At 33.3% G+C, this 14,035-nt stretch overlaps 1 long non-coding RNA gene and 1 pseudogene across 2 annotated transcripts; one reads left to right on the top strand and one right to left on the bottom strand.

Moving 5' to 3' along the window:
• Window positions 1–2,203: 2,203 nt before the first annotated feature.
• On the bottom strand, window positions 2,204–4,115 carry LOC148211779 (uncharacterized). The gene is made up of 3 exons (XR_015790157.1): window positions 4,018–4,115; window positions 3,404–3,448; window positions 2,204–2,340 (listed from the first exon to the last, which is right to left on the bottom strand). It is a non-coding gene; the product is annotated as an uncharacterized LOC148211779 (long non-coding RNA).
• A 4,799-nt stretch (window positions 4,116–8,914) lies between these two features.
• Window positions 8,915–10,557, top strand: LOC148211778 (exopolygalacturonase-like; annotated as a pseudogene). The gene is made up of 4 exons (XR_015790348.1): window positions 8,915–9,113; window positions 9,191–9,488; window positions 9,635–10,150; window positions 10,269–10,557. The product of XR_015790348.1 is annotated as an exopolygalacturonase-like (transcript).
• Window positions 10,558–14,035: the final 3,478 nt, after the last annotated feature.

Here is a 14,035-nt window from a genome sequence, read left to right as displayed (position 1 = left end):
AATGTAGTAGAACTTATTTTTTAATTAAAAAAGATTTTGGGTGAAATAAACACACAACAGCGAAGGAACACCCAAATTGAAAACAAAATTAAACTTTGAAAATAATCTGGACACGCTAAACGGAAAGTAATCATGAAAGATAATAATTAAAAAAATAAACTTACTGAATAAACTTATGAAAACAAAACAGCAATATCTTGAATACTACTTACACGAACAGAAAGAAAATTAAAACAGAGTAACAAAAGTAAGATCAGTATTCAAAGAACCATGCAATTGAGAAGGAACTCAAAGCAACAGACTTAAAAAGAGAAATTAAAACAACACCCAACCAAGAGATCTAAAATAGAATCAAACCGATAAATATAAATAAATATTGGACCAACACCAATACTGATTTAAGTAAGCAAAATTTACAAACAATAAAGATGACAGAGCCAGAATTTACAAATAGAGAGAAAAAATATTACAACGTATAAAGTCACGATGAAGAAAATAGGATTGATAAACATGAAATTCACATGAATTAAGACACAAATTAGAGAGATATATAAACAAAGAATATGAAAAATTTGTCTTAAGACTGTTAGATATTATGTAGACAATTTTAAGGAAACACGAAAATAAACAATTCGAACCCAATGTAGCGTTGTTCCTTAAGACAAATTTGTTCTCTCTATGGTGCTCAAGGTTTCATAAACAATTGTCTCCCCCAAGATAGGACGAGTATACCAACCAATGAATGCAGTACTTCACGCACAGGACTAAACGAACTCAAAGTATTTAAGTACTCGTACAGAAGTAAAAATATAGAATATTTTGAGGGATGAGTTTTTTCTCATCCAAAACTGAAAAAAACCACAGTTTATAAATTATTTGTGGCCATTCAAATAGTTACATCTTTTCGTAATCCTTTACAAAAGACACGTCCTATCACCAAAAGTTGTGTTTCTTTATTCTATCAAAAATTAATTTTATTCAAAAAATTGAAAGACCATAAAGCAACGAACCAAGAGAAAAAATGACAAAAGGGAGCAAACCTTGAGAAAGAGAGAAAAATTGAAGGTACTGGACCTCTCTTTGTGATCTATCCCCAAAACCTAGCCACCAAGCTACTATTTAGGATGAATTCAAACTCACCACTTTTCTAGGAAAAGATCAACCAATAAATTAAATGACAAAAATATTTTTTTATTAATTGGTGGAATGTTTAAAAAATGAAAAAACAGTATTATGATTTCAAATATTAATTAAAAGATTTGATTTTTACCGAATTTTGTTAAATTAAATTAACACTTTTCCAAATGAGAAAATTTTTATTTTAACATAAAAATTCACATTTAATGAAAAAAAATCTTTTTGATTTTATTACTTTTTTTATTTTATTCAACAAGATTTGGTTTGGATAAATATAAGGAAATCGATACTTAAACTAAATACTTTTTAATTTTTAATTTTTTCTTGATAAAACACACAAAAAGGAAAAATTTACTATAAAATTAAACAAAAATTCTACAAGAAAAAACTATTACAAATCAAATAAAGAAAAACGAATGATAAAATTGAATACTATAAAATTTAGGGTCTATATATATGACAATAATGGTTTCTTTTATTGCCCAGGTTCTGTAAAAAATTAAGGTCAGCAAAGTCAACTTCAAGAATATAAATGCACATCGGCTACTCCAGTAGCAGTCAAACTTATTTGCAACAAAAACATACCATGTGAGGGTGTGGAAGTTGCTCATACCGACCTGACGTATAGCGGAAGTCGAAGTTCGATTACATCACAGTTTGCAAATGTGAAGCCACCACCTTGGAAGCAAAACCCTAAAATCTACGTTGAAGTTACCCCTTTTGATGGTCCATCAACTAATTAATCTTCTCTAGAACTGCTTGTATCTTCTCAAAGTTGGCCTCAATTTCGCGATTATTAACCATAAAATCAAGGAATTTGCCAAAGGATACACCAAAAACACATTCAGTCAGTCGGGTTAAGCTTTATCAAATATCGATGCAAAACTCTGAATATCTCAGCAAGGTCAGATAGGTGCGATCTTGACTGCTTGCTTTTGACAAACATATCATCTACATAATGACACAACCCGTCCCAGAACACCTACTGGTTCAAAACAGACCGCGCCGGCCATGGACCCCACTAGGTGCAGAGTCTATAGTCGGAAAACTTCTAGACTTTTAAAACCAATTTTTAACATCACTTCTATTCTTAAATTTCTTCTAGATACACTATTTAGGATTTAACTACAAATGATATGCAATTTCTTAACGACTCTGGGTGGCAGAAGCTGGTCCGTTCTCTCTTTGAAACTCAGATACAACCTGGGGGGAAAACAAAGGGGTAAAGAGTGAGCTGAAAAGCTCAGTGAGTGGTAAATTAATACAAAAAAATAATATTGTAAAACTTCTTTCATAAACAACTGAAGTTTCGAAGTTCTGCAAAACAAACCTTATAAAACCGTTCTAATAATATTCTCATTAAATCTCATAAAACTTGAGCAACTAAAACTCATAAAGACTTTCTCATAATAAACGTGTAACAGCACGCATTCTCTAAATAAATTTGGAAATCGTTCTCCTGAAACATTAAACAACTATGAAAACACTTTCTAATATCATATCAAACATTTTCTTTCAACCAATAAATAGGTTCAGAAAACTCGACACACACACATGTATCCACATTCTATTCTGGTCTACTAGCGTAGAGTAATCTCAATACGCAGAGCAGAATAATTCTATTTCTGGTCTACTGGCATAGAGTAATCTCAATATACACAGCAGAATAATTCTCTCAACACGTGGATTAAAATGGTCCCAAAGACCTTGTATTTCTGGATATACTGTAGAAACACATTCACATAACATACGGGTAATCACCTGGATACAATAACATGGTGGTTTTGAAAATTTCTTTCTCAATCTCATAAACTTTTCTAAATTTCTTCTTTTCTTCTTCTGAGAACTTTTCTTTCTTTCTGAAACCATTTCTGAAATTTTTTTCTAAACACATTTCATGAAATTCTAAACTCATTTTCTGAAATCTCTTTCTAAATAACATTTCATAAGCTTTAAACAATTCTTTAAACTCGTGAGCATTTCTGAATTCTCATAAACATTTCTAATTCTCGAAAAAACATATTTTCTTTCATTCTTAGCAGAAATGCTACATCATACATAATATATGTACTTTCTTGAAATTCTATCATGATATACTTCTAAAAACATTTCTAAAATAAACCACCCACAATTCCAATAATACTATCCAAAACATTTAATAAAATAACCACTCACAAATTCCAATAATAATATCCAAAGCATTTAATAAAGTAACCACTCAAGTCAATAATAATATCCAAAAACGTTTAATAAAACAACCACTCACAAATCCTTTAAGGGAGTCGTACGCTGTTTCAAATTTCCGCTTGACCTGAAATATTGATTTAATACCATTATTTCACTTAATTCCAATTTCACATTTCAACATAACTAATTCAAACTTTAATCACAATAACTTCAAAATAACCCAATTACCCCAATTCCCCATTCGCTCTCTTCTTCATTAAAACTCACTACTTTTTCTTCTTACAAGTGGGTCCCACCAAACCCATTAAATTTCTCTTTCTCCCACTCTATTTCACACAAATAGCCCAATTTTCCAACATTTTTCTTCTTTTTTTCTTTTTTTATTTAATTTAAAAACCACACTCTCTCTCCTCTACTATTGATCATCTTGTTCCTTGACCCAAAACCACCGTACCATGGCTTCTTCCCCTCCATTTCTTTTTTTTAGCTTCTTCTGCAAACTATACCAATCCAGATATGTGACCAAAACGCATAAATTGAAGCTAACTCATCGATACGCATATTCACATAAACCAGAAATCCAAGTTCGACACCTATTTCAAGAGATTTCTTAGGCAAAACAACAAAGCCATAGACTATTTCTCTTCAACCTCTATTTCTTCCCAAACCTTCAAATAAAAATAACTTAATTACCACTTCTAAGGTTGGTTCTTCAATCCGGCTCACAATCACCATCAATTTCTTCCTCTTCCTTATGTTTCGGTTGAAAACGCCAAGATCCCCTTTTCTTCTCCTCCTTCTTCCTTTTCGTTCTCTTTCTTTTCCTTTCCTCTTCTTTTTTTTTATCTAATTTTCCTACCACCACGTGTCCTCTTACACCACACACACTTGCACCCTATTTTTTTTTTCAATTTCCCAATTTCTTTTTAAACACAAAAAAAAATTCATTTTTTTCTTTTTTTTATCCAACGACCAAAATGCCCTTATTCCATTTTTTCTTATTATTTATTTTTTTAACTCCAAACGGTCCTTACACATAAACTTCCATATTACGCTTAATCTGCTTTTCAAATATTTTGTACCACTCTTTGGTAGATCACACATGCGTTCTTCAGGCTAAACAACATGATCTTATAACAGTACAAGCACTATTCAATTATGAAGAAGGTATGTACTTAATCAAGGATGTGCATCTTAATTTGATAATAAATGGACTGGGCTTCCATATAGATGAATAGTTCGTGCCTAGTTGTGGCGTCTACGAGCTAGTCAATCCTTGGAATTGGAAAGCAATGCTTTGGGCATGCTCTCTTGAAATTGTGAAATCCACACACATTCTCCATTTTCCGTTAGATTTCTTGACTAATACTACATTAGATAGCCAGTCGAGATAGATAACTTATTCTATATATTATGCTTTAAGCAATTTTTTCACTTCCTAAAAAATTACATCTCTCATATCTCTATTTACAAGCCTCTTTTTGGCTAAACAGGTTGGAACCATGGGTCGATGGAGGCGGTGCACCCATAACCTTGGATCAATGCCTGACATGTCCTCGTGAGACAATTCAAAAACATCTGAATTAACTTCGACGAAGTTAATGAGTTTCTCCCTCTTAGTGGCCCCCATCTTGGTATCTATGATGACATGCGACTCAGGGCTAAGTAGGGAACAAGCTCCAACTTTTCCACATAAGTAGATGCTCTTGTCGAGGTGCTTGTTCATGGTTGGCCTTCTCGGAGATCGCGTGCATGACGGAGTCTTTGAGAGCAGTAGTGTAATATTCACGTGAAGTCTTTAGCTATCCTCTAATTATCCCAACACCACTCGGTGTCGAATAATTCAGGATCTGGAAGCCGCAATACTTCCCTTCGTCACGCTTGTTGGGATCTCCTATGAGCTTGTCAGGACGTTTAAAAATAAAAACATTTTCCATCCTTGTTTCTTCTATATTAGTCCAGAACTGTGAGATAGGGATGGTAGTAGGAGTGTATCTTTCGTAAGGTGAGCTCCTACTTGTTCCAAAATCTGAATGTTTGTAATCAGTGTGATGCTATAAGGTTTGGAAGGCATATCCCCTATCCTTAGATTTGGAGTCAAAGTTGCCCTTTTCAGGGCGACTTGATTTCTTCTAGTCAGGATTCTTCTCTATCCGACCTGTTTTTGTTTGAGCTATACTCGTGTCTATCAATAACTTTCTTGGCCTTTTGTAAGACCTCAGCAAATGTTGCAGGGGCTTCTTCTCCCAATCTGACTACAGTTAAAGTCTAGTCTGCCAGGCTTGTTAGGAAGTAACACATTGCTGAGTCGTCTGAGTAATATATGACCTTGAGTTGTTCCTCTTGAAACTAGGCCACATACTCCTTCAACAACGTATCATTCTCCTTCTGCCTGATGGTGACAAGGTGAGTCGTTGTTTTTGTATCTTAATGTCAATAAGATAATTGGCTAATGAGTTCTTTCCTCAGTAGACTTTAGGTCGAGATTGACCTTGTTGGCAACTTTTGGTACTAGAGCTATGCACTCCCAATTAAGGCATTCTGAATGGCACGATATTTGATGGCATCAATGCTACCTGGAAGTCTATGAGATCCTCAAAGAGCTCAACGTAGTCCTTCAAATCCGTCATAGGGATTCATGGTGGGCGTCTTAAACTTGCTCAGAATTAAAGCATCTAAGACATCTAGACTAAATGGTGATTTGCCTGGCTCGCCATTGTTGGAAATACATTCCTTCTTCTCGCATTTCTTCTTAAGGGCTTCGACCTGAGCATCAAACTTGCTTTTCATATGGTCACACTATTTCCTGGTGATCAATGCTTGAGGCTCGATCAGTGTGTACTTGGATTGAACCTTGTTGTTGAGCTTGTTACGCAGGTCGCTCTGTGAGACATTCCCTCCATTTACAACGAAATTCTCATCTCGCACCTTGTAGTTGAAATACTTTCGTAGGTTGTGCCTTCCCTACAACTATCTATACCCTGGAGATGGGATGGGTGTCTTCCAATTACCAGATGTTGAGTGTAGTCCCCAGCTTCATTACGTCGTTCCACTTGGGAAGTACGCTATTCATCCTCATCTTGGATACAAGAATGAGTCCCGTCCTGGTCACATCGACCAGGTTATTGTAGAGTTCTTCATGGCTCAAACTCCAGCAAACATATCATCTAACTCGACCTGCATTGCTGCTAAAGTGTCGGGGTTAGCCTGACGAAGAAGCTTCCATTCGGTCTTTTTAGTGCCCCCTCCACGGGTTCGATGCGAACATTTGGTCCGGCGGGGTGGAAACGGTGGGAGTGCATTTCGAGTAGACTTACAAGGTTAGTCGCCTGCTAATTAGACCCGAGCTCAATCCTCTCCTCCTTTAGAGGTTCCCTCATGCTGAGGGTTAGAAGCATCGCACAACGATTGGGATGATTAGAATCAGTTGACATGGCTGGTGCCATTTTAACTCTAGTTAGGAATGACTTAAAATGTCGATAGTGCCCACAAACGGCACCAAATGTTTATACGAAAAGTTGAATAAGGTCCAACCTGGTCAAGGTATAATTGGTGGAATAGCCGAAAGACCCATATGTGGAATGACCTTGCACAAGATATGCAAACACTCCGAAGCTTAGGTCAGTATAAACTCGAATTTAATAGGAGTTCGAGATGGAATTCGATACCTGATGCAGGAGTGAGGCCCCCTATTTATAGGTTGGGGATCCGACATGCAATTATTCATATCGGCCCGAAGGTCGGACATGTTGGGTGGTGCTGTTGATCATACCTCCTAATCGTTTGTCATCCCACAAAATTCTTACTTCCTACCTTTGCAACTAAGTATACACCCGTACTCACCTTGAGCTCTTTCTGTTCTCCACATGGCATTACAATTTTCTCCCCAAACAAAATTAAAAGTTTAAATTAGTCCAAATCTTTGCAAAATTATGTTTTCATTTTTCTATTTTTAAATTCTACTTAATACCTTGAATTTTCACAAATCTATTTGGAACAAAATGGTTAAATTTTCATATTGCATCGGATAAAATGAGTTTTTTTTCCTTTTCTTTTTAGTATAAAACGTGAAGGTAGGAATTCAAAATATATGACCTTTTGGTTAAGTTGGAGATAGATGTCTTATCTAATTGAGCTAAGTTCAAGTTGATACGATAAAACTACATTTTAAGACAAAGTATGGGGATTTGTATTTGATGGTGTGTATATATTTAGTAATATAATGGTAGGATAGTTGGTAATTTCAATATTTTTAATTATTCATATGAATGCTTCATTAATTAAATTAGTAATCTAAACAAATTTAAATAATATGTCGATAAGAAGGAAAAAGAGCTTTGACAGTAAAGTTTAGAGACTACCTCTTGCCCATATTTTTAGTAAGGTTATTGGTAGGATAATTGGTAAATTTAATATTTTTGAATTAGTCATATGAATATCTCATTAATTAACTTAGAAATCTAAAAATAAATAATTAGTCTAAGATTTACTTCAGAAAATATTACGAATTTATAATAAGATTTTCCTAACTAGAAAAACAAGAAAAAAATTATAAATAGAAAACTATGATAAAATGATTCCCACGTTGGTGTTTAGACCTAAACTATCACATTCCTTTGCTTTCTAAATTTTTCACTGGCAGCCGCGTTGAGTTGGGAAAACATATATATTAAGAGGTACTTAATTGGGTACGATTACTTGACTTTGTTAACTGGGTACCAATTATCATCCGTTGAAGTTTAGGTTTCGCATAAAATCTTATAGCATCTAAATTGAGACATCAAACAAGTTTTTGGAGCTGTTACTTGTCTAATTTGTCAAAGTTATAACTATATATTTTAACAATAGTTTTAGGTCCCACATGTTTTACGATATCATAAATCATATTATGTGTGTGTGAATGACTCTCCGATCCCGTGAGCAAGACTAATGACCGATCATGTTTTAATATTCATTCCTTCTATATTTTTTTTAGTAAAAAGCAAAGACGTACAAGGTGACTAATCGACGATATTTACTACCTAGATTTCAGTCTCCAAATTAGTTTTTTATGTTTTGTTTGTTGAGATCAATTGTTTATCAAAAGTCAATTTTGTTATTATTATGATTTATGTAGATTTTATATGAAATATCAAATAGACATCTTAATTATTTATATGTGATGTTATCGTTATTGTTTTAAATGTTAAAAGACTGTCTAAGTTAGTTAAAAAAGTCCGAGTTGTCATAAATATAGAACATTTGAATCAATGAAAAAAAAAGTTAAAATTTTAAATTATTGAAATAGGATTAGATATTTGAATAATTATAAATCAAATCCGCAATTAATTACTCATATTTTTTGTACACCACTTGTTACGTATTGTGCTATGTGGCCATGCAGGTTTGTCTCGGATACAAATTTACGGAATGAATTTTGTTGAAGTGACTAAGAGAAGTAGTCGTTCCAATAACAAAGCAAATGCCAATAATAGGCAAGCAATTGTTTAACTTCAACCTCTCAATGATTTTGATAAATTTAGCTCATAGGAATCGGGAGATAATTTCCAATAATGTTAATTTCTTCACATATATAAAGAGGAACATTCATACTAATTTCTAAGTTAGCAATTAGGACTAAGAGAAGATAAGAAGCTTAGAAGGCACATAAAGGAATGGGATTTATTACATCAAACTTTGTAGCGTTACTGTTATTGTTACTTTTAGCGTCTACTGCTAAATGTCAACCTGGTGCGGGTGTTTTTGATATACTCAAGTATGGTGCCAAACCCAACACTGATGTTACTCAAGTAAGTGTATATTAATTTGATAGACCATTTTAATTTATACAATAAACGTTTATTTGATGAAGTAATTCACTCTACAGGCTTTAGCAACTGCATGGAAAGAAGCATGTGCATCAATCACTCCAAGTAAATTACTGATTCCAAAAGGAATTTACCTATTAAGTGGAGCCAGCCTCAAAGGCCCTTGTAAGAGTCCTATTGAGGTCCAAGTAGATGGGATTTTACAAGCTCCGAGCGAAGTGAAAGGAGAAGGGTGGATTATGTTGGATTATATCGATCAATTGACATTGTCAGGCACTGGAACTTTTGATGGCCAAGGAAAAGCAGCTTGGGCAAAGAATGATTGCCACCAAAGAAAGATGCACCAAGCTTGCCATGGTAAGTGTTCAATCATTAAATAAATAAATATATATACATACATATACATTAATATAGCCTAATATCGTTTATTATTAAATATATGTAATCTCAATTAATTATATACTTTTGACACTAAGAGCTTTTTATTTGTTCCAAATGAACAGAGTTTGAAGTTCAATTTCGTCACTAATTCAATAGTGAAGGATATAACTTCCTTGGACAGCAAAAATTTCCATATCAATGTTTTGGGCTGCAAAAATCTGACCTTCCAACATGTGACAATTACTGCACCAGGGAATAGTCCCAACACCGATGGAATTCACATTGGTTGTTCAGAAGGATTAACATTCTTAATACAAAATCGCAACCGGAGATGATTGTATCTCTGTAGGAGATACTAACAAACAAATAACTATCAGTGATGTAACTTGTGGACCAGGACATGGCATTGCCATAGGAAGTTTGGGCAAGTACACCAGGGAACAAGGTGTGGAAGGAGTTACAATAAAAAATGCAAATTAATTGATACTACAAACGGTGTCAGGATCAAAACATGGCCGGATTCTGCTGGTTCATTCGGAGCATCAGACATGCATTTTGAAGATATTGAAATGGTTAACGTCAGTAATCCTGTCATTATAGACCAAGAATATTGTCCATGGAATCAGTGCAATCGAAAGGTATGTATTAAAATTGTACCTTATTTAGTTCAACTAATTATTAACTGAAAAATGTATTTAAAAAAACAGTGGAAAATTGAGTTATATATGACAATAATGTTTTCTTTTTACTGCTCAGGTTCCATCAAAAATTAAGGTCAGTAAAGTTAGCTTCAAAAATATCAAAGGCACATCTGCTACTCCCAGTCGCAGTCAAACTTGTTTGCAGCAAAAGCATACCATGTGAGGGTGTAGAAGTTGCTGATATTGACCTGACGTACAGTGGAAGTCAAGGTCCGATTACATCTCAGTGTGCAAATGTGAAGCCCACCATTTCCGGAAAGCAAAACCCTAAAATCTGCGCTGAAGTTGCTCCTCTTGATGGCCCATCAACTGATTAATTGGTTCTACTACAGCGAAGAGTTTCATGGAAAACCATTAGTCCATCTTTTTCCATAGCATTTTTATTTTTAGTTTTGAAAGTTTCCCATTTCGTGCATGCCATGGATCATGTGCATGCTTTTAATAATTTGTTTGTATTTTTATAGCAAAATCAATGCTCTCGAATGATAGTTACTACCTTGAGAGCAATTTAATGTTTTAAAATGAAAAAAAAATTATATCTTTTCTATGTCAAAAGGAATAATCCCAAATTGTCAACTCAAATTTTTTTTTTTTATACTTTTACAATGATTTTTGTTGAATAAGTTGTTGAATACTTTGGGAAAATTAGGATTTTTGACCCTCCTATAATTCAATTCGGATTTTTAACTACATTTATAAAAACTCTTATATGTATGTGTGATCCCTCCCAAGAAATTTTAACCCCTTTCAAGAATGTAAATGTCCGACATCTATAGATGTCTGGAATTTCAGATGCCCAGAATTTTAGATGTCTAGCATCTTTAGATAAGCACAATTTATAAGGATATCTCGGAATATTTGGATAGTCACGTTGTTTTGCAGGATTTATTCTTGAGAATGTTTTAAATTTAAAAAATGTCCTATGAATATTTATATAATTTATAATTAATTTAATATAATAGATTTATTTGAATTAATTTATTATATTTTATATGTTATTTTGTAGAACAAATTAATTCATATTAACTTATAACCATCGTCCAACAGCCCCACTAAGAATTCTAGGAAAGATTTTGGTCATCTGCTTCTGAGTGAGCTTCATGAAACCTGTGATTTTGGCCATGAAACCTGTGATTTTGCCCCCTTTCTAGTAGGTAACTCGTTCCCTGTGCCTTTGTTTCTATTGCGTTCTATCTCGTCAAAAGATTAAGAAAATCAGTCTAGCACAACCTCGACTAATAATCGAAAGACAGGATTGGGATGCAGGGAGGCTCAGGCAATCCATTCCTATCAATCATTCGTCAAGAAGCAGTAGAGAAAGAATTGTCTTTTGAAATCACTTTGTTTGTAATGAAAAGAAAGCTGATAAGCAGGTTATTGCTGCTAGGTTGTCACAGCTTGGATGTTGTTCCATCTCCTCCTGTATATTTCATTTTCAACTTTAATACTTTTTCAAAAAGACAATCATATAATTTATGCTATCTTAGGTGCCTATCAGCACATTATATTTTTTAAGAGGAAAAATACCATAGGTATGTTGGTGGTAAAAAAAAATGTTGCTTTAAAATTATATATTTATGATAATAAATATTATGAATAATGTAATTCCTTCAAAATATTAAAAATAATGAAGGTTTATATAATTTAATTACAATTTATTTTACATGTAAATCTAATGTACAAATATACTAATAGCATAAAATTTTTTATTGGAGCATGAGTACATTGAATTATTTTTAATTATAATTTAAAATTTTAAAATAAAGAATTTTTTGAGGAAAATTAAAAAAATTGATGAAAGAAAATATATGGAGAAAATAATGAAGGACAAAAATTGAAAATAGATGCTCTCAACACAGGAATCTTGGAAACCTATGTTTCAGAAGGGCATCCAAAACTCGTAAGATGTCTCCCGTATGGACATCCTAGGATACCGGACATCTCAACATTCTCGAGTATCTTAGATTCTTGTCAAACAAACGTGGGAATCTAGATACTCGTCCATCATGAACCTCAAATTCCCACGAAACAATGGCCCCTTAAAAGTTTCTTATTGTATGCTTTGATTTTACGGTACTAATTGTCATTTGCTATTTGCCATGTTGGATGAATATATATCATTTATCAATCATTTGAAGTAAAATGTAGGGAACCACTTTAGGTTATTGACAGTTTATGGTAGCTAATTGAAAATGGAAGCCATCCAACCAAAATAATAATATTTTCGGAGCTAACCTGAGCATAGTTCAACTAGTTAAGACGTATATTCTCTCGGAAGTTAGAAAAGTTAGAATCTCCACCGTGAAATATTGTGTGTATATGTGTGTGCATATGTATAGAGGATCCAAATATACTTTTGGTATTAGACACCATTTATTTTGGAAATTTAAAATGAATAATCTGAATTAAAATTTTCTTATTATTGTCTTAACAATATAATGCCAGCAGAAGTCCAAGTATACACTAAGAGGTTATAGCAATTGATAAAGATGTCTCCATATGAATTGTTTTGTAACCAAATGTTCTCAATTTTACTCAATAAGTGAGTAACCGGTAACTCTCATGAGAGAGTTTTTTGGTATCATTAAGAAGAATTTGTTATTGTTTTGACTACCGTAGCTTGGTTTACATGTGTATTCAATGCTGAATTATTGTTGTAATTTTGAGAATTAGTCATCTATGAGTATTATTTCAAACAGTATAAAACGTTCACTCATTTTAAGTATTTTAGCTTGGTCGTTTAAGCACTGTTCGAGCATCAGAACTTTCGAGGTCAGCAGCAAATTTCTCCTAATTTTCTTTATGGGTTGTAGTTTTTCATTTGTTTTGGAACTATTTTATGATGTATTTGAGCTAAACCCTCTTTGGAGAGGTTAAATTCTTTTGCGTACCAACTTCATTTCTTGAGTATCAAGCTCCTTCTACTTGTTGAGTAAGGTTCATTTTTATTATTGAGTGTTCTTAAATGCTTGATCAACATACTTCACTCCTGGTGTTTTTATTGTTGGGAAACACATAGAAATATATGTCAAACTTTGATTGGCTTTAAGATCTTTATATCTACATAGAGCGTAAAGACGTAGAGATAAGATTTACCTAATATTTGTTTTAAAAACTGATTTTATTGTTTCTTGAAGTAACAGAAGTTGTAGGATAGAAAATTTGAGTGTTTCGGAAGATAATCGTGTCTGTTTGGCTGTAGCAGAAATTCGATGTTGGGCAGTGGGTATTAGCAATAACGTAGATATACCTCCCCTTTTTATTTCTCTGAATCTTTTCTTGTAGATTGTTATGTGCTTATTTACATCCCTCTCATTTGCTTGCTGTTCAGTTACGTCGATGTTGTTGGATCGACATGACTATATTAGAGGGGATGAATAATATTGAAGATTAATTTACTAAACTTTTTCAATTTTAAGTTTAAATAAAATAATTAATTGAACTTTTATGTCAAAATGATATATGTCAATTTATACTAACAAAAAATCATAAAAACAAACATTCGAGATAAGCACAACAATTATTTGCAATAAAAGAAAATATACTTGAAAAATAAATTGCAATAAATAAAAAATATAGGTTACAAAATTTTATGCTGAGAGATTTATAGTGGTTTGGCCATCCCTCGACGTACTTCACTCCTTGAGAACCTCTCGAGATTTTCCACTAACACAATATTTTTATGGGTTTAAGATCGCAAGCTCATTCCTTTTAACGGATTCAAGACCAACGTTACAAATCACTCTTTTTATGAGATCTAGAACTAAACCAACTTTGTTCCGTGTGATAAAGATCAAAACCTCACTCTATTCTTTTTACCGG

The sequence above is a fragment of the Momordica charantia genome, assembly GCF_013281855.1.
Source record: "Momordica charantia cultivar OHB3-1 chromosome 4 unlocalized genomic scaffold, Mcharantia_2.0 BLBB01000004.1, whole genome shotgun sequence".
NCBI classification, from domain to species: domain Eukaryota; kingdom Viridiplantae; phylum Streptophyta; class Magnoliopsida; order Cucurbitales; family Cucurbitaceae; genus Momordica; species Momordica charantia.
The sequence above is the reverse complement of the archived record's forward strand: the minus strand, read 5'-3'. Positions and strand labels throughout refer to the sequence as shown.